The 27,212-nt window shown below is 36.1% G+C and overlaps 1 long non-coding RNA gene across 2 annotated transcripts; it reads left to right on the top strand.

Moving 5' to 3' along the window:
* The first annotated feature begins 99 nt into the window (after window positions 1-99).
* On the top strand, window positions 100-27,212 carry LOC121411559. Of its 2 annotated transcripts, none has more exons than XR_005969489.1 (5): window positions 100-393; window positions 22,659-22,997; window positions 23,694-23,806; window positions 26,172-26,375; window positions 27,046-27,212. It is a non-coding gene; the product is annotated as an uncharacterized LOC121411559 (long non-coding RNA). The 2 variants fall into 2 exon arrangements; XR_005969488.1 differs by having other exon boundaries at window positions 103-393; window positions 22,826-22,997.

Raw genomic sequence — 27,212 nt, 5'->3', positions numbered from 1 at the left:
TTTTAGTATCGATTCTCAAGTTAATTTCATTGAAAAAAAATGGTTTGCAAATAATATGTTTACCAACCCAAAGTTTTTTTGAGGAATATTATTTTGTTACACGACGATAGAGGGCGACAGATAATTTGCCTAATTTTTATCTCCACCGAAAACGGTGCGCTTTTCAAATTTCCTTGTGAATTGGGCTTCCTTAACTTGCACAAATGAGAACTTTTCACATGTTGTCAGCGGGAAAATGCCGACTATTTAAACGAATCAATTCTTTTTATTCGTTATGATATCTCCTATACATCTATAAACTGTAGATGAAGCGAAGTTTTACCTGGATTCTGATTGCCGATTGCATGAAATTGACTCGTCCTTCATCCTTGTGCCCCACCTGTTAAAATTGATGTAAGTATTTCTACTGCACATACATGACATATAAATCATTGTGATGTGACTGTTAAAGGATGGTGACGTTAAAGGTCGGTCCCAGACGTAAATAATCATATCTGATTGATACACGTCTGACAAAACTCAAATACACACACACACGTTGAGTGTCTAAATGCATGCAGATCAGGGCCACTCATTCAATGAACAAGGTTATGATATAACCACTTGTTCACTGCTACCATCTGGCCTGTGGAGAATCTACAGGTAGGACTATGGACTATGGTATGCCAATGCTGTATAGAGCACACACTCTAAAAAAATCATTAAAATATCACTTTTGTGACCAAAATTACTAATTTTCATACAGTTTTAATTTATTTATCATTAGTAATGTGGGAATAATTTTTTTATTCACCAGAGCGCTCAAAAACTTGAATTTTGGGCATATTTTTGTGTACGCCCTCTATTGGTGGAAGGTAATATGGCAAGAAAATTTTCATTTTTTGATCTCTATTTTTAATTAAGAAAAAATGATAAAAAGAATCAAATTTAAATAAGAGCCAAGCAGTAGGGCCTATGAATTAAAAGGTCTAATGGAAACTGTCAGTGTAAAAAAATCAAGCATTTGCCTCAAAGAAAACGAGAAAATAAGCCAAACATTGCCACCCTTATTTTGTCACACTTGGAGATATAACTAGGGTTACCAAAAGGAAAATCTAAGTTTTTAAATCTATGTTAAAAAGCATTGAAAAGTACCTCACCTGAATCAGCATACTCAAAAACCCCAAGTGAATGACTTTTGGTATATCAAAGAGATCTAATTATCTGTTAATCTGAGGCTAAATTAGGTCCGAATTGTGACAGTTTTTGTGTACAAATTTGTAGTTGAAATTTCGTCGACACGCATGCACAAAGCTCGGCACTGAACGAGGGATTGTGGGCGTGTCCTTTCTCGCCTCGGCCTATTGTTACCCAAATAACGAAAGTACGTTCATCGTCCCAGTTAGTCTCGGATCCGAGCTTATCCAAATAAACAATGATTAAAAAAACAACCCAAAAATAAAAAGAAGAGAAAAGAAGAAATAAACGGCTCAAATGCAGTCGTTTGGTGACGGATAGTATGCTCTGACATCTCGCTGATATAAGGATTAGACATGGCATAAGTTTTATGCTATGATAACTAAAGCATGGGGGGGGGGCGAGGGCACTCTGACTTTCAAAATTATTAATTCTTTAAACATCTATATCTAGACAAGGGAGGGTCCAGGATTTTCCAAAGGGGGGAGCATTATTATCTACGGCAGTCAAAAAAATTTAGGGGGGGCACCAAAATTTTTGACAAAAAAAGGTTATCAAAGGGGGGGGGGCGAAAAAAAAATTTGCCCAAAAAAAGTAACGTCCCCCCATAGGCAGCGGGGGGGGGGGGTCGTGCCCCCCCTCTAATTTTGAGGTGGGGGACGATCGCCCCCCTAATTTTTTTTGTTGATAACCTTTTCTTTTTTGCTTGTCAATTTTTTTTTTCGTGCGTGCCCCCTAAATTCCAGTGGACCCCCCTAAAAAAATCATGTGGTTTCCCCTAAAATTTGTGCTGATAAACTTTTTTTGGGGGATAGGGCTTGTCACTAAAGTTTGGTGCCCCCCCTCCCAAAATTTTGCTTTCCGCTGCCAATGGTCCCCACTTGAAATTTAGGGGGATAAGGCCTATGGAGGGCACATTTTCCCGATACAAATTTGATATGCCTTAAAAAATGTTTTTACCAAAAATGGAAAGTCCTTTCGTCCCTAAAAATTGACAAGCAAAAAATAGGGCCTATTAACAAATTACAATTTTGGCTCTCGATAATTATGCCCCTTGGATCCACCAGTAATCTAAGGGGAATTTTTTTTTATAGTTTTGATATGGCTACCTTCTCGGAGGGCGTCCTCGCCGCGGTAGCTGGATAGTGCTGCAAAAGAGTAGGCTTTATACTTCTTTTGCAGCATTAACTGACACTCCGAGACTTATAATTTTACCTTATACTTAAAAAATGAATGATACAAAATAAAACATAAACACTTGTTTTTAGAGTAAGTTGATGTAAAAATATATTCAGTCTGGGGCCATTGGCGTAGCAACGGTGGGCCGGGGGCATCTGCCCCCCTGAGATTTGGGGGCCCCTCCCCAGGTCCCCCCAGAAAAAATTGGAAGAGAAAAAAAAGTAAAGAAAAAAGGGAGAAAGAAGAAATAAAAAGGAAAAGAAGTAGAAAGACAGAAGAAAAAAGAAGAGGAAAATAAGGATAAAGACGAGTGAATGAAATAATGTGAGGGGAAGACTTGCAATCTTTAAAAAATCTTTTCATGTTACTATATAAAATTTTTGCTGGCGCTTTGCGCCATAATTGCCTGTTCGATGGGATTCATATCTTTCTCAATAGGCTGATGTGGAGCAAGTTTTGAAGTCAATATGCAACACATATTTTAGCTCGGACATCGAGCTTTCATTATTTTTTTTCATTTACAAATTTAATTGCTCTGTAAAATGTCCGTTTTATGGTCTACATTATCAGCATTGTCACATTGTTTGATTTGCCAAGTTCATATTGTCTACGGGTATTTCATAATGTTCATTCCATTCAACAATTCAGAATGCCCAGAATTTAGGTCTGAATATAAAACATGCGCGATAGCGTGCACGTTCTTTATTTAAAATGTACTTAAATTATTCAGTTTTACATCAGAATATCAATAATTGTCTGCTCACGCTTCACGATCGCATTATTCATGATACCCAATTGACTATATCCTATTTATGACTTACAAAATATGAATAGAGTGTCCCGCTTTTAGGTCTAAAATCTCAGTTATCTTTCTCTCGCGCTTCGCGCTCGCATCAATTGTTTAGTTAAATACCTATCGGCTATCCCATTAATTAATACAAAAAGTGCTCAGAATGATCACGTTTTTTTAGGTCGGAATGTCAAAAAAATTGCTCGCGCTTCGAGCTCGCATTATTGAAATATATACCGTCTTCATGGGTAACTGTAAGCAGTCCTTAACAGGTCTCTTTTCGATAAGGCTAGAACAGTTGATAAAAATTTATGTTCAAGCTTGGGGGTACATACGAATCTTGTTGAGGATCACACATAACATTGCCCAGAAAATTAAATTTCAGGAAAAATACATTAAAGTATAAAAAAAAATCGCTCGCGCTTCGCGCTCGCACTTTTATGAGATTATTTTATGTTTATGTTGTTTTATAAGAATAAAACTAACAAGTGACTGATATAGGTGAAGATAATTTCGGGCCCCATCCCCTATTGGCGAAATTCGGATCTCTTGTGGACACATACACACCCCCTGAAAAAGCAAGGACCCTGGAAAAAAATCCTAGCTACACCACTGTCTGGGGCATGGAGACTTGGAACTCTGCCCCATATCACTGTGCTTGCCTCGCTCGATTTGTATCATAAAAAAAAAATGTTTCCACATTAAAATACAGATCTAAGTACAATGGCCAGAAATATTAGTACGAATAAGCTAGCAGAATTTGTATCATACCACCCATATAATTGAACGCCAACGAAGGCGTTTCTAAAACCTGTTTGTTTTATCCAACTTTTCCACTAAGATCTATCCCTTTTGCGTGTCACATGAAAGTAGTTTTGTGTGCAGATCTAGCGTACCGGTAGGACCACATGCAGTCATTAATAGGTCTCTATTTTTTTCAACAAATGATGTCTCACTCACGCTTTCTTTAAAATTAATAAATTAGAGTCCTTGTATATGGTCCTTGGAAGTGGGGTGCTCGGGTTGTGACCCCCAAGATTTTTTTTTTTTTTAGCTGGTGGTGCGTTTTTTTTGTACACGTACGACAGGGGGAGTGGAGCAAAGTTGAAAGTGGGGAAACAGAAAAGGGGCACTTTTTAGTGATTTTTTAAAGTGGGGGCATTGAGCTCCCACCTATCCCCAGGATCGCCGCCCCTGAACCTGGAAATCAGTTTAGTATGATATTCGACCAAAATCAACTTATCTTTAGAGAGATAATTTCTTTCCCTTGGCTTTTTTTTCAAAGCCAGCAACCCCTTTAAAAGATATCTCCTCGGGCAATCCTCATGATTATCTAAAAAAATAGTGACGGATGGTATACCTGGTAATCATATTACTAGCAGTGGCGGTATTGCCACCCCCTCCCAGTTTTTTTTTTCAAGTAGTTTAAAACAGAAAGAAGAATGACATTGATTTTTGTACCGCATTATATTTCATTAATAATTTCATTGGTAGAAACACACACACACAAAATTCAAAATTTCATGTTTAGCCCCTTTTTCAAAACTATTCCGCGGCTCCTTGAAGAATGGAGAGATGGATGAAAGGAGAGAAACAAATAGGATGAAGGGGTTGATTCAGCTTTCGTCAAGGGGGGGGGGGGCGAATTCTTTTTTCACCCGTATTTTTCCCCAAGCGGCCGCGCGAAGATGATTTATATTTGTTTCTTTGAAGAAATGTTACTTTTTAGCTTTTGTCTTATAAATCAACATAGATATATAACCCTTTTTATTTAGTGCCAGCGCATAGCGCGAGCTAATTCATTGAAATAATTATTTTTTGATCCACAAACTTTGAAATTTCTGGGCAATGTTTATCATGAAAAAAAAATGTTTATGCAACTAAACAATTACTAAGAACGCAAAGCGCAAGCAGAATTGACATCATATATAGGCACTTTTTGTAACTTAAACAGGATAGGTACGCAACTCAGCAACTGATGCGAAGCGCGATCACAAAATTTGAAGTTTTAGACCTAAAAACGAGACATGTCTATTCGTGTCTTTTTACATCATGCAAGGAAAGGATTTTTTGCCCGGGGATTTTTGTATACGTTTCGAACTGATCAAAAAGGTACCTGTTAAGGACTATTTCACTTAATGGAGACGTTACTTCAACAATAAAATAATGCAAGCGCGAAGGGCGAGCCCGGCGATTTTTTTTGGACTCTTCTAAATAAAAAATGGAAAATTTAAATCAGTTATTGTGACCATGAACAGGATCGTCGCTATAAAACAATTAATGCGAGCGCCAAGCCCGAGCAGAAAAAAAAATCGAGATTTAGACCTAAAAAATGGGACACTCGATTCATGTGTTGTACATCATGAAAAGGATGAGTAATAGGGTTCCTCCTACATTAAAAATGCGAGCACAAAGCGCTAACATAATTTTGTTTTTCTGAAACTGGATAATAATTATTGAAATACTAACAAGTTGAGTATCTGGATAAACATGCGCGCGCGTGTTTCCGATTTATGCCTACAATCTAGGCATTCTGAATATATATTTAATATACGAAAATCCAAGCGAGCACGAAGCGCGTCCTTAAAATATTTGATATTCCGATCTGAAAAAAGGATAGATTTCAGATCAAGTACTTTGTGAGGTGTATTTGGATCGCACTTAATAAAGAGCTGATATAGATTTGACAAAGGATCGGACCTGAAAGTGATGAATATTTTTCTATTCCTCTTGCTAAGCGCGAGATGAAACAAAATGGACAATTTAACCATTAAAATTAATATCTGATCTATTAATGCCTAACGACTTACCTATTCAAGCACGCACGCTCAATGCTAACTGATATAAGATTTTGAGAAATTTATGAAATAGGGCCTTCATGAAGAGTGTAGGTAGTCCACAAATGAAATAATGCTCTAGGGCACAGCGTGAGCTAAAAATGTTGATACTCAGATCATAAGACAAATATTTTACAAAGCACTTTTTTATTGATTCGTGATACCTCGGTCACATTTTTTTCTAAGGCGAGTAGAAAACAGTTGTATTAAACATTTTTTGTGTGTGCCAGCTAAATATTGGTGGTTTCAATAAAAAAGAATGAAATGGCTGTTTCGACTTTTCGCACGGCCGCCGTACAAGCAAATGTGACCGAGGTATAAATAAAAAAAATAATAATGAAAGTTCAATGTTCTATAGCTGACTGTAGAGTATATGTTTTGTATTTTGACTGCAAAGCTTGAAATGTCAAGCTGATATATATCAGCTATTGAGCAATATGTACTCATCGAAAATGAGCAATGCGAGTGCGAAGCGCGAGCGAAAATGTCAATTTTGCATGTTTTTTTTTTAAATCATCAAAGTCTATCCCCTCCCTAATTTTATTCACTTTTCTCCCTCCCATTCCCCTCTTCCTTTTCCCCTCTCTTTTCCTTCTGTTTCTTCTTCCTTTCTTAATTTTTTGGCCAACGGGGTGGGGGGTGACCGGCCCCCTGATCCCTTCTTTGGTAGCGATTGTGAAAGCATTTGAATTATTCACCTCACAGTGCATGTTAAACGGGGAAAATTTGAAAAGTTTGAAAATCATTAATGTGATGGAGCCCTATTCAAGTTTATTTTCATCTATATACACCTTGACAGGGGCTGATCCAGGATTTTCAAAAGTTGAGGCATTCAATACAAAAAAATAAACAAGACCTAGTATACTAGACCCCCCCCCCCCCTTTAATAGGTGAAATTTGCTAGGAAAAAAATCATCAAAAGTTGAAAAATAAGTCCTCACTTGAGAATGAACGACAAAATCCACTAACAAATATTTGATATATTACGGGAGGGGGCACCTTTATTTTTCTCCCCTTTCCTTATTCCTCATCCATTCCATAGGCAGATCCAGGTGCCGGACCCAATTATGGGCGGCGGCACCCCCTCCTACTGGCGGTGCGAAAAATAAAAAGAAAGGTATATCATGCTGTTTTGTTAAAGAAAAAAAATCGGTTTTTTAACGGCGCCGATCGGGGAGAAAAATTGTAGCCACCCCCCATTAGCAAAAGTTTGATCTACACTGGGTATTTGTCTGTCGTACCTCTGAGTAAATGAAACAAAAAAATCAACAAATCACCGTTGCACTATAGTACTAAAATTTTTGCGAGTCTTTATTTTTTTAATATTTTTGTTTATTAATAGTGGAGGTTCGCATCCCGAGAATGTGAAATGAAAAAAAAAGAAAAAAAGTGTACTTAATAGGAAACACTAAACGTCCTTTTCAATTCCAATTAACTTAAAGTCCTTTAAATAAAAAAAAAACAAGCATCATTTTTTATACCTTAACTTGTTCATCACGAATACAATGAAACCGATAATTATTTGCTTTGTTTTCGATTAATCTTTATATCATTAATTCACTTAAAATAAAATTCAAACATAAACAGGAAAACAGCACAGAAAATAATATAAAAAATGAATTGCAGTTGTATAAAACATCAGAGAAAATAACATGACAGCTAAATTCTATCTCGACAGGCACACTGTTCATTCGACCATAAAACAATCGCGCTGTTTCACTCTTTGTATACCCACAACTCTCTCAGTATTGTTTCATCTTCACACCAGCATAATAAATTCACTTCAAATAACATTCATACATACATATACAGGAAAATATCAAAGAAAATAATATAACAAATCAATTGCAGTTGTATAAAACATGGAAGAAAATAACATGGCAGATGAATTTTATCTCGACAGGCACACTAATTCATTCGATCATGAAACGATCGCGCTGTTTCACTCATTGTACACGCGCAACTCTATCTGAATTGTTTCATCTGTCCTCAGTGCGGCAAACACTAGCAGTGATGATAAGTGCACAAGTTGCAGTTGGACGTGCGCGGAGAATGAATTAAATTCGGCGGCTGAGTCAAGTCTACAAGTCACCAACGAACTTCACGATAGACCACGCCTACTTGCCGAGGTAACCAACGTTGATTGACGGCCCATTTAGTTTTTTGAGTAGTAGGAAAAAGTGCAGGCATGTATAAACTTCATTTTAATTTGAATTCATTCAAAAAAAGCATTTTTCTTCTAATATAGATGTTTCCAAATTATTCCATGTGTAAAACATAATTTTTAAAACATTTATTGCTATATTTTTGTAATGAAAAAAGGATTTCTTACGCAACAACAAGTATGATATGTGTGGGCAAGAGAACTACCGTTTTAGTCATAAACCATATTTTTTATGATTTTATTGTGAGCCTACTCAAAGGATTTTCGTTTATTTTTTATGAATTTCTAGACCATGTTCAACAGCGCCATCTCGAGCTTGCAATAATGCATGCGATCACACGCATTTTTCTCCATAGCGAATACACGCGACGATAATCGTGGATTTCTCGTGGATTTAACCTCCAAACGTCACTTTCGATACCACATGAAGGTAAGACACTTCATCCCACATTAGTCAAATTTAATATAGACAACAACGAGCCTAAAATTTGTAACTAAGATGAACTAATTTGCTGAGGAAAAGCATTTCAATGCTCATTTTTGCCATCGAGAACAGACGATGGGTGGCAATGCGCACGATTTACGCACTTGCAATTGGATTTTCATTTGCCCATAGGCTTTTTGCTCATTGGATCGGCCGACCTTTTGGTAACCCTAATATAACTGAGAACAAGGTTATATTATAACCTTGTTCATTGAATGAGTGGATATAACCTTGTTCTCAGCACTCCTAGTACCAATGAGGTCCAAACATTAACATGTATGGACCTCATAGGCGACATTACCCAAAAATATGGGTTAGACAATGCTGTTCTGATTTCCAACCCAAGACTTTGGTAAATGTACGCCTTAATACAAATTGGAGTTACGTGATATGACTTTCATTTGGTGGGGATACATTAAAAGTATTAATTAAGTAGTTCAAATTAAAATATATTATCATTAAACTTACATTTCAGGCCCTTTTTGTTGATTTTCGGTGAGCGTTCCACACAGCTGCGACGAGTGATCAACTCCGAAGTGATACGCGAACTGGTCAGCTGATCGGTCAGGTGATCGGTAGATTATCTTTTTGTCAGACGTTCATAATTTATGTAAAGCGTATCAATCTTCAGTATCTTGATTCCAAAGTATCAGTATTGCAGATAAATGTCATTATTGATTGGAATCAGTGGCGGATCGGGGGGTGGGGGTGAGCATTTCTGCCCGATCCCCCTATTGAGATTTGTAGTAAATATTTTGGAATTAAATACGTTGTTCATATTAGTTATGCGACCCCTCCCTTATGATGATCACAGCATTATTTGTAATGGGGATATTTCGTTCATAATTATTCTTGTCTCTTCTTTCTCCTTTTTAGCCTTTTTTTTGCTTGTTAAAACCTTTTTTCCTTTTTTTTTTTGGGGGGGGGGCTCGCCAAATTTTACGTGGGTCAAAATTACCTTCATTTTTTTAGTGACAATCTTTTTTTCATTTGTCCAGTTCTACGCGAGACAAAATTACCTTCGATCATTATTATAGTTAAAAACTTTTTTTAATTTTTTATTTATTTATTTTTTTTTTGGGGGGGGAGGTTGCCAAATATCACGCGAACGTTTGTCAGCTTTTACTGTTTTATTCGACTTATAATCAAATATTAAATGGGGCTTACCACAGTTTTTTTTAAAGTCAATTCATAAGAATATTCCTCCTCGGGATTTGAGCTTTCTTTCATGAAATATCAATTTTTTTCATGATTACCAAAAATACTTAAAATTTTTTATCGGTGTATGCCTATAAAGCTTTAGCTCATGCGTTGCGCCTGCCATATTTTAATGCTGATCAACTTTATGCTTTTAATGAATTCCTAAAAACAATAAATTCTCAGATCATCAATTTTGTCGCAATCGAATAATTCGATTGCGTCTCTCTATCAGTTTTGAATATTCATAAAAAATATCAGCTCGTGCTTTTTGCTCATAATATTTTGATTAGTAAATTCTTCTCTTATATAATCGAGTCGGATAGATAGATAGATAACTAGAGAGAGAGAGTTGGGGGGGGGGGGGGTCCCTCAGCTACTTGTCCTCGCTTATTTGTTATTATTTGTTATTATGCTCATGTTGTGAGAGCTTTGTGTTTTCACATTTTTTTCTTTTTCAACCTTTTTATTGTCTCGGAGCTTCCCTCTATTTCTTTACACTATAATGTAGTCCTGTTTCAATCATTGGCGGCGGAAGCCCCAAATTTTAGGAGGGGACAACCTAAAAAATTTTGACAAGCAAAAAAAAAGGCTCTCAACCCAAACATTTTAGGGGGGACGTAGGAAAATAAATTGACAAGCAAAAAAAAAAGGTCAACAACAAATTTAGGGGGGAACGTCCCCGCTTCCGCCGCCTATGGTTTCAATTCTTTTTTTGTTCTCATTTCAATGAAAACATCATTATTAAACTGACGTACATGTAGAAGACTTTATTACGAAATTTTGACATTGTTTTGTTTCATTTGTTTGGCTTTCTTTTTTTCTTCTCCTCATCTTCTTTTTCTTCTTACTTTTTCCCTTTCCTTATTTTCTCTTCAGTATTTCATTCAGGTATCCGCCAATTTATACAACACCAAGCATATAGAGGCGGATAATCAGTGAGGGAGCATGACGGTGTGCCGCTCTAAAAAAAAGGAGGAATATTGGAAGAAAAAAAGAAGAAGAAGGGATGGGGAAAAAATAAAGAAAAAAAAAAGATGATGATGGCAATGACGATGATGAAAATTATCTTGGTGATGATGATGGTTGTGGTGACGGTTGTGGTGATGATGATGGTGATGCTAATGATAGTGGTGATGATGATGATGACGAGATGTAATTTTGTTATTTTGTCTTTGAAAAAATTAAGTAGTGCAAAGTTGAATTCATTTAAAGTTTATTATGAAAATAGCAGAAAAAAAATTGGTATGCGTTCGAGGAAAATCCATCCCCCACCAATCTTTTTCAAAGGTAAGATTTTTTTTTTGCCCGGGGGGGGGCCACTTCCATTCACGAGTGGATACCATGCGCGACCATGGGGTCTCGAAAAGCACCCTAAACACGTAATTTCCATATTCTGAAAATGCACCCCTTAACAAGTATTGGCGTGTGAAACCCTACCCTTAACAAGTATTGGAAACAAAACGATACTCTTGGCAAATATTCCCTGAAATGAACCCCTAAACAAGTACAGGAATGTTTTATTGTTACGGGTCCTTCGGTCGTCGGCTTTATACCTTATTTGGTTTAGTACGACCCCACCTTCTACACCTCGCGCAAATCGGACTCTAAACACGAAGTGTTGGAGCAAAAAGGACATCCTTTATAAAACATTTTGATTTTGTTTTATCATCCCCGCAAATTAGACCCTAAACACGACGGTTTTCCTAGCGAATTAATAGATACCCTTTTTTCGTTATTTTTGTGTTTTTGACACCCTTATCACGTTACGTAGGTAACGTGCCCTATCGTGAAAAGGACATCCTTTTTACGTTTTTTTTTGGTCGCGCATGGTATCCACTCGTCAATGTAAGTGCCCCCCGGCCCCCCGGGTTTTTTTGTGACGGCGTAGGCCTTTGCAAGCAGCTATTATTATGGTAAAAAAGTAAATGAAATGTCAAGAAATACATGATAATGATTTTTATGGTACATTTTAGTAGGCCTATATCAATTCATACTTGTTATCAAAAAGAAAAAAGTGGGTCGTTACGGACCATTAAAAATGGGAAATTTGGGCATTTTATATTTAGGATAGAGCAACTGCTCGTTATAGACGTCACAATAAATCAAGCATTCTAAATTCATCAACTCCATTTTTTGTCAAATAACACCTTCATCGATATTTTGAAATGATTTTTCTCATATTTTCATCATCTTTTTATCAGGGTGAAATTCCCCTTTAATTTACAAAACAGATTCGCAAACAATATCAAGAGTAGTGGGAGGCAAGGGTGGAAATCTAAGGTAGGGGACCAGGGGCTGGAAAACAGGCAAAAAAAAACAAAAACAAACTAACAAAAAAAAAACAAAAAGGAAGGTTTATCACCCCCAAAAGAAGGTCGTCTCGTCCAAAATACATGTTTTACTTCGATTTAAATGATGTAGGCCTGCTATTTCTTTCCATCATATATAAAAGAACAAAAATAGTAGGGGGACATTTGATAATGTGCCCCTACTATTTTGGGTTAGGGGGAAGTGTCCCCCTGGGATTTGCGCCCATGTGGGTGGGGGGTGCTGCACCTCCTTTCGGAATCATTATGGAACAGTGTGAATAGTCCCTGTGATTTCGATCTCATACCTATAAAAAAATAGAACAAAAGAACGCCTTGACCACAGGCCAAAATGCCTAACAATTTTTCCGCGGCATTAACAACTCTCGTAAGGGGCGCTCCATTTATAAATAGAGTTGCATGTGTAGCTGTCTATGGCAACAGAATCCATCGCAGAATTGAAGCCAGAAGCGTGGGAATTTGGCAGAAAATTCAAGAAAAGAACCGGTGAGTACCGATTTAAGAGTAATTATATATTCATTAACATTTATTGAATCATAAGAATAAAGATTTTTTACGGAAAGAAAGCTTAGTTCTAAGCTAGGGCTGCCCAAATGCGCGTGAGTGGAGTCTCAGTTTCTTAACACGGGTAAGTATTGCGGTGTCGCCTAGAGTGGTTCTCAGTAGTTATATCTCTATGTGCACCCATGGGTTCATATCGTCTCGCGAGTGAAGGATTATCAGTCATACGCACGCGACACACCACTACACTTCGAAAATACAGTGGGCTTTTGCCCACATAAAATATTATGTTTAAATAAATATTCCACATCCTGCTATGACACTTACCGAATCATTTAGATCCTTCCGTGACTTCTCCTTGAAGTTTCTTTCTAAAAATATGTATATTTTCTTGATCTTTAGTGAAGATTTTACGGAGATAGAAATCAGTCAGCGTTGATATCAATTTTCTCCTGAAGAGGGCGCGCGATTTATATTCATATCAAAGACACGACAAGGGAAAGAATAGGCACCTACACTATTTTACACGCATATCGACGCAAGGCATTACGCAAAGTCCGTGAAGTGTCCAATCTTTTCATTGTATAGACTTTGGTATACCGTATACGTATTATTGACGTTCGTCAAAGCTTGTACTGCTGGTTTCTTTCCAGGCACGTATATTATTTTCATTTTTTTTTATCAGTCATCTTTTTAATTTAATGCAAATGAGTGTTATCATCACCAATGATAATCATTAATTATGTTTTTTGAAGGCATTTCATTAATTGGTGCCCATAATTAGTAAATTAATCATGAGGATTGCGCATTCAAAGAATTTAGATACAGTTATAAAATTACCGAGGAGCTGAATCAAGGTTGTGAAATTATTAGCGCCACCAACGGGCTTCCTTGTATTTCCGTGGAAGAGACAAGCGAAGTCACTTTCGAGGCCGAGGTAAGCAAAATGTGTTTTTTTTATCGGATTATTATTTTATTATTATTCTTATATTCAACAAACTCTTGCTACTTACCGGCAAGAGCCCCGGTGCGTAGCGAGAAGGAGCTTCGGCAAATATTACTTCAGCAATGAAGCGATGTTTGCCGACTACTTCGAAATCCAGGGTCAAACACGGTCTATTGTACGAGGTTAGTACATACTAACCTCGTACAATGTGTGAGTGCTCTATGTGTGGCAAAATAAGGGTGGTAATGTTTGGCTAATTTTCTCTTTTTCTTTGGGGCAAATGCTTGATTTTTTTACACTGACAATTTCCATTACACCTATTATTCTTACAACTTAGCTCTTATTTAAATTTGATTCTTTAAATAATTTTTTTCTTAATTAAAAATAGAGATCAAAAAATGAAAATTTTCTTGCCATATTACTAGGCACTTCAGTCGGGCGCGCGATCGCGCGGACAAAGCGCTAGACGTCGATTTTTGCATTGCAGTGAATGGCAGGCGTATGTCTAACACACACAGTTCGCTCCGCTCGGCACTTCGGCCGAGTGCTTGAGTTGCATTCGGATTTTGGCCGAAAAGACAGTCATTTTCTTCCTTTATTTCCATGATTTTGATTGGTCAAAACTTCTCGCAGTTGCTTCGAACATCTTCGGTAAACGTCGGAAATACTATAACACAGAGTTACACTTACCTTCTTGCGAGGGAAGGACCTAATATCGAAGTATTTATTTTTCTTTGCTTGAAATTTCCTTCTTGTAATCATCAGATCTCTTGATAACTTTGGTCATTTATAAGTTTATATATTTGAGAACATTTTGTGAAATTTTAATCGAATTTGGTCCGTAGAGAGACTCCGAATATGAGCTTCAAATTTGAGTGTCATGAGGCGTTTGCGAATCTGACTTGACGATCGAGCAGGGTAGTTTTGACCGTGTGCGCGATCGCGAGAAGCTGTGTGTGACGTCATCCCCGTTGCGATGGGCATCGAGATTAGTCTGGATTTTCAGACACATTTCGTTTTGTTCGTTGTATATATTTTTTTAAATTACGATTTGAGCTCTATTTATTATGAAATTTGAATTGTTTTTGAAAATTAATTTGTAGATTTTTTGCGAAATATGTATTAAGACAAAAAACTGCGAGTAAAATTCAAGAATTTTGATTGATAAGGGATTGTTTTGTATCAATGCGTCTGAATGCATAGAATATGGAATTGTCAACGGAAGTCGTATCTTTAAATGGCACAGAAAGCCTTTGAATTTAAAAATACATGTTTGAGATGTGTTTCATGAATTTGATATCTGATTTATGGACCTTTGTTTTGGTGTTGATGATTAGTTTGAAGACAATAATGAGGCAATAGTGATGAGACATTAATAATAATTAGACAATAAATGTTGAGACAATTATAATAATTATTATTACAATAATAATTATTATAAAAGGATTTCAATTATATCAATTATAATTATAATAATTATGATTGTAATAATTATTGAGACAATGTTAATGAGACATCAATAATAATTATAAAATAATTATAATTACATAGATAATGACAATTCTAGTATTTATTGACAATAATAATTATTATTACAGTAATCATTATTATAATAAAATAATTGTAATGATAACAATTATAATGATAGTACTTTTAGTTGTAATAATTACTGAGACAATAATATTAATGAGATATCAATAATAATCATAACAATACTCATAATCAAAATAAATGTAATTGTAGAAATGATTATAATTATAGTAATTATAATTATAGGCCTTATAATTATTGAGACAATGATACATTGTAAATATTATTACAATTATAAAATAATTATAATGATAACAATTACAATGAAAGTAATTATAATTGTAATAATTACTGAGACAGTAATATTGATAAGTCATCAATAATAATGATTATTATAAAAATGATTATAATTATAAAAATAATCCTAATTACGATTAAAGGCCTTATAATATTGAGACAATACAATAATAATTATTGTAAAAGAATTATAATGATAACAATAATAATGTAAGTAATTATAATTGTAATAATTACTGAGACAGTAATATTGATAAGTCAACAAAAATAATTATTGTCATCAAATTATTTTAATTATAATTATAAAAATAATCATAATTATAATTAAAGGCCTTATAATTTTTGAGACAATAATAATTATTATTTCAATAATAATTATGAAATAATTATAACAATTATTACTATAATGATAGTAATTTTTATTGTAAAAATTATTTAGAAAATTATATTAATGAAACAAAAATAATTATTATGATAATAATAATAATCATAATAAAAATTGGGACAATAATGAAACGATGATGAGACAATAATAATATCAACAATTTTATTGAGACCACAATAACAATAATGAGATAATAGACAATTGAAATCACTCTGTTTTTATTTTTTCAAGAAATCCTAATATTATTATTTTAATTCTCTTCTTTGATTACAAATTATATTAATTGAAAACTTAATTTCTAATGTTCAAGCAAAGAAAATCAATATCAAGTCATGTTTACCCTGTGCACAAACCTACCACAGGGCAATTACATGTACCCCCGAAATAGGCATAGGTTTACAGTATAACAGTATAGTTGTCCGGCCGGGGGGGGGGGGTAATTGTCCGGGCGGGGGTGGGGGGGTAATTGTCTGGGGGGGGGGGGAATTGTCGGGGGGTGGGGGGAATTTTCCAGGGGTAGTTGCCCTTGAACCAAAGACATCATATGCCAATAATTATGTCAAATCAATCTGAGTACTTTAAGATATATTATTATTAAGATTGTACAATTCCCCATAAGCTATGTGTTATAAATGTGCCATGCCCAAAACAAAGAAAATAATAAGATTTCGCAATCTTCTTTTGTCCACAAAACGCCCTGTTTTTTCATCACAAAGATGACAATAACTCGACTTCTAGATATCGGAATTTGAAAATTCAAACAGTTTTGTGAATCGTAGATATAGGGCCTCATTGTGAGCCTATCAAATATGCTGGAACAGTCTTTCCTAATTTTCACCTGAAGTGCCTAATATTACTTTTCACCAGTAGAGGGCGTACACAAAATATGCCCAAAATTCAAGTTTTTGAGCGCTCTGGTGAATCCAAAAAATTATTTCCAAGTTACTAATGAAAAATAAATTGCAACTGTATGGAAATTAGTAGTAGTTTTGGTCACAAAAGTGATATTTAAATGATTTTTTAAAGTGTGTGCCCTGTACAACATTGGCATGCCATAGTCCTACCTGTAGATTCCCCACAGGCAGGGTAGTAGCAGTGAACAAGTGATCAGGGCTAGTAATTTCCTGGGAAATGCATATATATTTCTTGTCAAGGGGGAAATAAATAAAAGAAAGGAAGGAAGCTATATATAAGATTGAAATAAAAGAGCAAAAGAAAAGTTTCAAAGAAGAAATAGAAAGAAAGAAAGAAAGAAAAAAGAAAGAAAGAGAAAAATAAAGGAAGGAGCACTCATTCAAAGAAAGAAAGAAAGAAAGAGAAAAAGAAAGGAAGGAGCACTCATTCAATGAACAAGGTTATTATATAACCACTTGTTCACTGCTACCACCCTGCCTATGGGGAATCTACAGGTAGGACTATGGTTAGACCAAAAGCTTCAGTCTCTGTTATGTTGGTTGTTTAGCTGAACTCCGTTGGCTTCACTCACCAAATACAGAGACCGAAGTTTCTGTACAGGGGACTCAGTGGCCATATGTTTATGTACTTAAGGTCGGATAAAACGGGGAAGTGAATTTGCGCGACAGCCAAGGTAAGTCACTGTTTTTGTTCCTTTTAACTTGATTTAACTTGATGTCGCCCTCTATCAATGACATGCAAAGTTCTGGAACACATTGTCCACAGCAACATTATGGACCATCTTGAAGACCATGACATCCTCTCTGATGCTCAGCATGGTTTCCGTAAAAAACGATCCTGTGTCTCACAACTTGCTCTTGCGGTCCAAGACCTTGCGAAGGGTTTTTAGACAACAGAGAACAGATTGATGTCATCCTGCTAGATCTTGCCAATGCCTTTGACAAGGTGCTACACCGGAGACTTCTTCATAAGCTTGATTTTTATGGCATACGGAACTCTACTCATGAATGGATAGCCGACTTTCTTGACAATCGCACGCAACAAGTACTCCTTGAAGGAACCATCTCTACCAAGTCCCAAGTGACATCGGGAGTTCCGCAGGGTAGTGTCGTCGGTCCGATGTTGTTCCTGATATTTATCAACGACCTACCAGAGTACCTGTCTAATGACACCACTGTTAGGCTCTTCGCAGATGACTGCCTAGTTTATCGCAAGATAAGGTCAGAGGAAGATGGTGCTCAACTACAGGAAGACATCAAGTCCTTGGAGCAATGGGAGGCTGACTGGCTAATGGAGTTCAACCCCAAGAAATGCCAAGTCCTCCATGTAACCAACAAACGGAAGCCTATCATATTGCCATACATCCTTCATGGTTACACCTTGGAGAAAGGAGACACAGCAAAATATCTTGGAATCTACCTCCATCAAAAGCTCAGCTGGAATCATCACATCAGCCAGGTAGCAAAAAAGGCTAATTCCACCAGGGCTTTTCTTCAAAGGAACATTAGATCATGTCCTCGCAAAGTCAAGGTGCTCTGCTATCTCACTCTACTTAGACCAGTCATGGAATATGGAAGTATCATCTGGGATCCTTTCACTCAAGCTAACGTCATGAGGCTTGAAATGATACAGAGAAGGTATGCTCGCTTTGTTTGCAATGACCACCGCAGAACAAGCAGTGTCACCTCCATGCTCCAACAACTGCAATGGCCATCCCTGCAAGAAAGGAGAGCCCAGGCAAAGGTTGCGATGATATTCTGCATTAAGAACTCCTTAATATCCATCCCGGAGGCTACTCTGATCCCATCTCTCCATTCCTCACAAAGAGGTCATAACCAGAAATTACAAGTACCATTTGCTAGGACACAGACACTGTAAAAAAGCTACTTTCCTGACGCAACCAGGCTATGGAACGCTCTGCCACAGGTCGCCGTCTCATGTACCTCTCTTCCAAGTTTCAAAAGGGAGGTACAGAAAATCCAGCTCCGTTAACTTTCTACGGATGTCTTTTTAGCTGCACACTCTTGATTCATTTTAGACCCCTTATTTGAGACACAGTACATACATTGCACCTGCACAACAGTACGACAATACGCCAGACGGTGGCCTGTACTTATAGAGAAGAAGAAGATTTTTGTCCGTTTTTTGGCAGTTATTGCCACGAGGGAATATTAATTTGCATTTGGTTGTGTTAACTTTCAAAATTTTTATTCATTAAAGACAAAAATTGTACAGCCCAGACGGGGGGATTTTGCATTGCAAGTCCCCTAATGGTGGCTGCACGATAGCGAGCCGTCTGTGTACGAGGAGGAATAAAAAAAATAAATGTTAAAAAACTCCTCGAAACAGACGGCTGCCAGCTGTCTAGACTATGGTATGCCAATGTTGTACAGAGCACACACTTTAAAAAAATCATTAAAATATCACTTTTCTGAAAGAACTTGAAAGAGTGTTTCTTCAGGTTAATGTGAGTACCATTGTTTTTGTTGTTTATATGTGTACTTTATTTTGCATTGTTGGAATAAGTTTAATCATTCCTGCCAAGAATTTGTGAAGATAACCATCGGCAGTGTGCATTTGCAGGAATTTCTAGGCTCACGAGTGGCATCCCTAAGGGCAAGGCTTCACACTAACCCATTTTTTCTACTGGTCCAACCTATTCATGTCGGACCAGTAGATACCCAGTTTTTCCAATTTTTACTGGTCCGAACCTAAAATCTACTGGTCCCAAAAAATAAAGAAAACATTAAGAAAAGGCGCAAGTTTATTTTTCTAGCCTTTCGTTACCCCCCCCCCCAAAAAAAAAAATGAAGGAAATGAAGGACAAAAAGAAAGCAAGACCGAAACGAAGAAAGACAGAAACGAAGAAAGAAGGAAAGAAAGAAAGAAAGAAAGAAAGGAAGGAAGGAAGGAAGGAAGGAAGGAAGGAAAAGAAAGAATAAAAGAAAGGAAGAAAAAAAGGTAAAGAAAGGATAGATGTGAAGGAAGAAAAAAAGAAAAAACTAAAGAAGGAAAGGAAGGAATAAAGAAGGAACAAATATAAGAAAGAAAGAAAGAAAAGAAAAGAAAGAAAGGAAGGAAATGAAGCAAGCAATAAAGAAAGAAAGAACAAATCCAGAAAGTAGTAAAGGAAAGAAAGAAGAAGCAATAAAAAGAAAGGGTAAAAGGAGAGATGGAAAGACAGACAAAAGAAAGAAAAGGAAGGATTGAAAGAAGGAAGGAATTAAGGAAGAAATGAAGGAAAGGTAAAATGATAGATAGAAGGAAGGAAATAAATAAAGGAAGGGAAGGAAAGAAGCAAGCAATTATAAAAAAAAGAAAAGGTAAAAGAATAGATGAAAGGAAGAAAAAAAAGACCGAGAGACAAAGAAAGGAAGGAATGAAAGAATAAAGGAAGCAAGCAGTCAAAAAAAAAGAAAGGAAGGTAAAAGGATGTAATTAACAAAGGGAAAAAGGAAAGAACAAGACAGATAGAAGAAAGGAAGGAATGAATGTAATAAAGAAAGGGCTGAGAAGAGAAATAAAAAAAGAAAGGGTAAATAAATGATGGATGGAAGAAACAAAGAATGAAGAAAGGGGTAAAAAGAAGGAAGGAAAGAAAGGAAGAAGAAAAGAGATGAATATAGGATGGATGGACTCAAAAACTAAAGAAAAAAAATATCAGAAAGAAAGAGAGAGAAAAAGGAAATAGAGAAAATATTTTATAAAAGGATAGAAAGAAAAAATGAATTAAAGAAAAAAGGGAAATTAAAAAAAAACAGTAACAAAAAAAATCGAGGGAAGAAACAAAGAAAGATGAAGAAGGAAAGAAAGATAGGAAGAAAGCTAAAACTATTATCATAAAAAATTTATCAGTTTCTTTTTGGCTCAATTAAAATAGCTACGAAAGAAAGTCAGATACCAAGTGTATCAACACACACATAAATGCATATGTGGGGCTATTATGTATTCAGACGATATCACCCGAAACCCGATCTGTTTGAACCAAAACAGAAGTGAAAATTTCTCCTTTTACTGCTTACGAATGACAGAGTTGCTCCAATTTTTAGGAAATATGGACATTATAAGAGCCTTTCATGAGTATGAACCTTGAATTTTGACAGTTCTGTGAGAGATTTCTGCCAGAGTTTAGCCAGGCTTCGTTCGTGCGGCCAGTGGAGAATTTACCATGTGAGCTGTGTGGCTGACTACATGTACACAGCTGTATGCATGCTGTATAGTACTCTAACACTTACGAATACGTGCGATTCATTCTGTGTGTATTCTGTGTGTGAATGGCTGAATTTAACGGGGGAATGGTTTGCTGTGAATTTGACCATTTCTGGAAAAGTTATTGGCCCAACAATGGTTTTTATTACTGGTCATGTCGGACCCTTAAATCTTGCTATTTTTGGAAAAATTACTGGCCCGACAATGATATTTTTTACTGGTCATGTCGGACCAGTAAATCTTCCAATTTCCGAAAATCTACTGGCCCGACAGCGATTTTTACCGGTCTGAGACCGTCGGACCGCCGCTAGTGTCGAGCCCTGCCTAAGGGCACGGCTAATGTTAGAAGAAAGTAGAAAGATGGAAAAAAGGAAGGAAGAAAGAATAAACTTAATGAAGGAAAGAATTTCAGTTAAGTTGGTTCAACTTGATTGAAGTTTGTTGCAGCAACTTGATTTTGCAACCAATACTGTTTAATCATGTTCAGAAATGTAAAAATCATAAAAATATTAGCATTTGCCCCCCGCCCCCCATAAAAATAATAAGAACTTCTTACAAGGTCCTCCTTTATATTTGTTTTAATTGTGTCTATCTTTGATATCTGTCCATGATAATGTTTTTATTTTTTTGGAATTTATTGGTTTAGAATTCGATATGATTGACATACATGTAGAAGCTAACAGACCTGAGTGTTACCCCAGTGTTACTGGCAATAACGATACTTGGTCAGTATTAAGTTGTTAATGATAAAAATGTACCAATATTTTGAAAATCCCATATTTATCATCTCCGTCCGTGATATAAAATGTTTAATCTATTAGTGGAAACACAAAGGAATCTTGCTCAGCAGCTCATCTTATTCCTGATTTGTTGTAAGCCTTCAAAATTTGAAAATCTAACAAATTTCCACCCGTGATGAATGCATTCACACTCTGATACCAATATATCATATTTTCTGTGATCTTTGAACTGAAGTAGCACGCAATACTTCAAGAATCATGACTTATTGACCAACTTCACAATGATTGGCTTTTCTTCTTCCAGTCTGGTACAGTCCGCCACTGGCGTATTATCGTACCTTGTACAGGGGTGCAATTAGATTCATTTTTCATGTCTTGGACATGGTGTCAAACTAACTTGTTTCTTTTTTAATAAATTGATATATTTGGGCTGGTTTGAAAAGAAAACTTTTTGCAATGGTTTTTCAAGATCCATCAAAGCAGCTTGAGTGTTTGCTTGATCAGGGCATGTGCTTCCTGTGTATATGTCTGAGAGAGAATCCAAAGGTTTACAGTAGCCTACATATACATGTGTTCTTCCTAGTAAGTAAGTGCAAACTGAATGCCAAATATGGAAATTTATTGATTAGAAACAAGTTAAAGGAAAAGTTTGACACCACTTCTAAGGAAAAGATGTTGAAGGAGAGTATTTTGCACTGCCACACTTTTTTGTTGGATTCCCACTTTTGCTCTGCGAGCCATGTTTGCACCAGCATGACATTGCTTTTTTGCAAGAAAAAGGTTTAAGCATATTATGCAAAGGGTTATGCAAACAAATTAAAGCAATTGCTAAAGGCATGATCTTTTGCTTGTGCTTGTGGCAATTGCTACTTTTTGCCCAACCAACCCATTGTAAAGAATGGTTACTGGTTTTTGGCATCACCTTTTGTTGTTACCCTTTCAAGACATTTTTTTTTCTTCTGATTTTGTGTACACCAGCAGTAGGCCAAGTCCAAGGTGATGGAGGATATACTAACATTTGGAGCTTACAGGGCCATCATGGACGATGACCAATCATCATGCGTTAAGTCATGCATAGAGTCATGTGTAACTTTGCAAACAGCTTTATGAAACACCGACCTGAGTAATCTTTCAACCAATCACAGATGGATAGCGACAACCAAGAAGGAGATGGAGGATTAAGACAAGGAGCTTACGGGCCATCATGGACAGTGACAACCAATCATCACAGTTCTTCGCTGAAGCCATTGACCAGATCCTGCAAAGGCATATGAAAGTCATCAAGCACAAGCCTGGAAGGGATCATCTTTAGCAAAGGTGAGTTGGTTCACTTCATATTGCCTTCAATAGGTATCCTGTTATCTGTATTTTCTAGGATATGTTGTTTCACGCAAGATATCTTGATTGCCAAAGGAATTACTGGTCTCAGGTATTGGAACAGTTGGAACAGCAAGTTTTGTATGTGCTGGTCTTACTCTTTGCGTGGAGGCACACTTGTTGATCAAAGTTCCAATCAGGGTCTGTGCCTGCAGACTAGGGAATTACCATGCGCAGGAAGACAAACCCAGGAACTGAATTTTTTAATATTCACACCTAAATGTAAAATATGTTATCTGGTAACATGGAAGGGATTCAAAAAGTTTATTTGCAGAGACACTTCTATATCTTCCTCTTTCATAGCTCTTTATTTTTTGTGAGTAAGGAAAGTCATAATTTGTTTTCTTGTTTATAATATTTGCCTTTTTGCACATTAATATGTAATTATTGATAATAAATGTTGTCATTAAGATCTCATTATTTATGGGAAAGATATGGGTTTTGTAACATACAATTTGTAGTATTTTATTATGTTATTATTGTATTATATTCATTATTATTCTGAATACCTCATGCTAAATGCAGATTGAAATGAAATCAATGACTATTTGAATAGATGTAGATAATAAATCAATGTAAGAATTTATCAATTGATGTTGAAATGCATGTACATGTATTTTTTGTTCTCTCTGGCAGGGAAGCTCAAAAAGAGATTCTGATCACACCAAATGACCCAGGTCAAGGTAGTTGATCCTATTCTGGTTTTAAGGAAGGCAAAGAGAACGGTCATTGAGCTAGAAACAGGCAAGGTGAGTGATGATTATTCGGTTGGCTGTTTCATAAAGCTGCTAGTAAAATTATACATGACCTTACGCATGACTCAATGCATGACTTGAATGTGTTCTTATGTGCTTATGTGAAGTCGGCTACATAGGGTTATATCTAGTACAAAGAAGGGTCACTAGTTATGCATAAAGTCAATTATAACTTACAAACAGCTCTATGAAACACCAGGGGGTGGTTCACAAAGATTTAAGTATGACTTAGAGTCTGCAGGACGCCACTTCCATTGACATGTGGATACCAGGTGCAACTATGGGGTTTAGAAAAGCATCCTGTACAAGTACTTTCCATATTCTGAAAATGCACTCCTTAACAAATATTGGCGTATGAAACCCTACCCTTAGCAAGTATTGGAATCAAAACGGTACCCTTGACAAGTATTCCCTTAATTACCCCTTTAACAAGTACATGTATGATGGTGGTCCCCATGTCTGTACACCTAATGATAAAGATTTAGCATGTATTTCTTTTTATTTCACAAAATCTTTAAATAGATAATGTTCCTTATATTATCATGAGTAAGTGTACCAAATATCTCATAAAAATTTGAAAGAAATGTATGATTTTCTTGGAAAAACCCCTGGCAATCATTTTCAGATTGAACAAATATTGTAACCCATGGGTCATTTTCTGAAAATTGTCTTAAGAGAAATATTCTTGTATCTTCAGAGTTGCAATAAAATCTGTATTCTAAAAATTCTTGGGATCTTGTAAATTTCACTGAGCGTGTATGACTTCATAGTTATGATGCGTAAAGTTGATAACAGCGCATAAAAATATCTCTGTGCGCAAGATAGCATATGGAGATAAAAAGTATTCTGAAAATTCTCTTATCTTTACGTTCGGTTTCACTTTCTTGCAAAATACAAGAAAATTTACAAGAGGTAGGGGGCTATTGTAACTTTATGGTGCATGCAATATTTATAAGTAAAAACTATAATTTCTTGCTGCATCCCGCAAGAATGTCTTGTTTTACAAAATGAGTTATTCCGAAAACATTACAGAGACAGATTGTTAGACTTTTCAGCAATTAGAAATTGGTATTTGAGATGATGAATCTTTTTAAAGAAAATATGATTGGGAGAACAGCCACGTTAATTTTTAGCACAGTAGTGCACAAGCATAAGCGTCAAGGACGCAAGGGTAATTACGCCTCATTCCAACATTGTGCGTAATTATTTTTTAGAGGAAACATTTCTATTGGTTGACCTAGGCATTTAAAAAGTTTAATGATTGGTTGATGATAAATTATTGGGCATCTCAGAGATAAAATAGGGGATGTCCTTACAGAGATAAGACAATATTCAGAATACCAATTTAAGAGAATTTTGGCGAGCTGTTATCTTGAAGAGTTACAAGAAAAGTTAAGACTTTGTTCAGAATACTACCCCATGTCTGTGCACCCATTAACTTTTCAGGGATTTTGATGAAAAAAGCTTTCTTTTGAAAAGTCATCATTCAGATTTCTGGATGAATATCTTTCTATGTACACATCCAATGATGTGTAAAGATTGTGGTTGTCGTATATCGCCTTTTACAAGATCACAGACATTGGCTTTACGTTTACTTTGGGTTTAGTACTGCCCCACCTCTCACTCAAATCAGACTCTAAATATGTAGTGTTGGGGCAATATACCCTTGCATATTTGACCGTAAACACATACAGCATACATGTAGCTTTTCTAGCGAAATATATCCTTTTTTCCAGTATTTTTGTGTTTTTGGACACCCTTATTACATTACCTTACGTGCCCTATCTTGAAAAAGAGATCTTTTTTAAGTGTTTTTTTTTTGTCACACCTGGTATCCACTCACTCTTCAATAGAAGTGGTCCCCCCTTTGAGTTCATGAAACTTGGACATAAGAGTAATCGAGAATCACTGAACATCCTGTGCAGATGTCGGGTCACATGACCAAAGTCAAACGTCATTTAAGGTCAATGAACTTTTGCCATGTTGGGGTTAATCGTTGATTGTTGAATCGCCATTATAACTTTGAAAGTTTATGGATATCACAAGTCTTAGGTCACATGATCAAGGTCAAATGTCATTTAGGGTCAATGATCATAGTATTATATCATCATATTTTGTGAATTATAGTAGTTTGCAAAGTCAGCACTGCTGCTATATATTGAATTGCATAATGCTGGCAAGACCGCCAGAGGCGCTCCACTTGTTTTTTTCTCAATGAGTCTGTTTCATATAACCCAGAGTATAAGAATTGTGTGATTATGACATTATTCATCTCCCAAGAGATAAAAATTTCTGCAATTGTGACATTATTCATCTTCAGTAGGACTTTATTGTTGATACCTTTCATTAATGTACACAGACCAATTGCTTTGGAGGCATGGATGAGGTCCTTGACATGACCTCTGATGAGAGCGAGTATGAGCATCCTACCAAGCCTCAAACACCACCACATGAAGATTAAAGAAAAGAGAGAGCCCTCACAGAGACCACCTAAGAAACAGATGCCCTCTGGATGGACTCGTCTGGAATGCTTCAGGATGGAGAAGGGATTGTTGACATTTGGGTAAGATGTATTCTAGAATTAAGACATGGAGAGGGGGATGTTGGGGAATATATTAAGGGAATTCACAACTTTGTTTTGGTAAATACCCCGGGTGTCTTAGAAAAGGGGAACAATGTATTTTTCTTTCAAAATTTAAAACAATTATTGTTTGCATTTTTTGTTGAATTATTCAAGATAATTGAATTTGATATTAAAACTTGAAATCAAAGTACTTTAAATTCAGTAATTCACTTATTTAAATGGAATTCAAGTATAGTAGATTAGGTTGTGGTAGTATTTTTTTTCTATATGAAAAGTAAAAATATCGATGATTTGTACAAAGTCTAATCCAATGACTGATTAATGTTTTTGGACCTCTGTGAACGATGCCATTACTGCATTGTACAACACGCATTAAGCCTCAGTACATAATGAAATATGCCCTGCTTCCGATTATACTTCATAAATACTTGTTCAGACTGGTACAACAAAGTTCAACAATGTTTTTACATACAAAGTCAATTGGATATGAGGTATCAACTATTGAGTAAAACATTGCACAAGCAAGCAATATTATTTTTTCCCTTTATTTCTTACCAAGGGACTCATTTATAGTAGAAACCTTAGGTCATTGGTCATATTAATCATCCTCTGAAAACTCTGATTTTTGTTTATTTTTTTTGCTATATAGCCATATGACAAGGCTGAGAATCCTGGAAGAGAGACAAACGGATTCTGACCTGCCAGTTGCAAAACCTGATGGACCTATCAACAACGAAACAGAGGATAAGGAGACGGTTTCATATTTGCAATTGATTGCAAACTTTAACGTTACACTGCCCAGGGGCCCGTTTCATA

Source organism: Lytechinus variegatus, chromosome 3 (assembly GCF_018143015.1).
Source record: "Lytechinus variegatus isolate NC3 chromosome 3, Lvar_3.0, whole genome shotgun sequence".
Taxonomy (NCBI): Eukaryota; Metazoa; Echinodermata; class Echinoidea; order Temnopleuroida; family Toxopneustidae; genus Lytechinus; species Lytechinus variegatus.
Note: the sequence above shows the minus strand (reverse complement) of the source record. Positions and strands in the feature narration are given on the sequence as shown.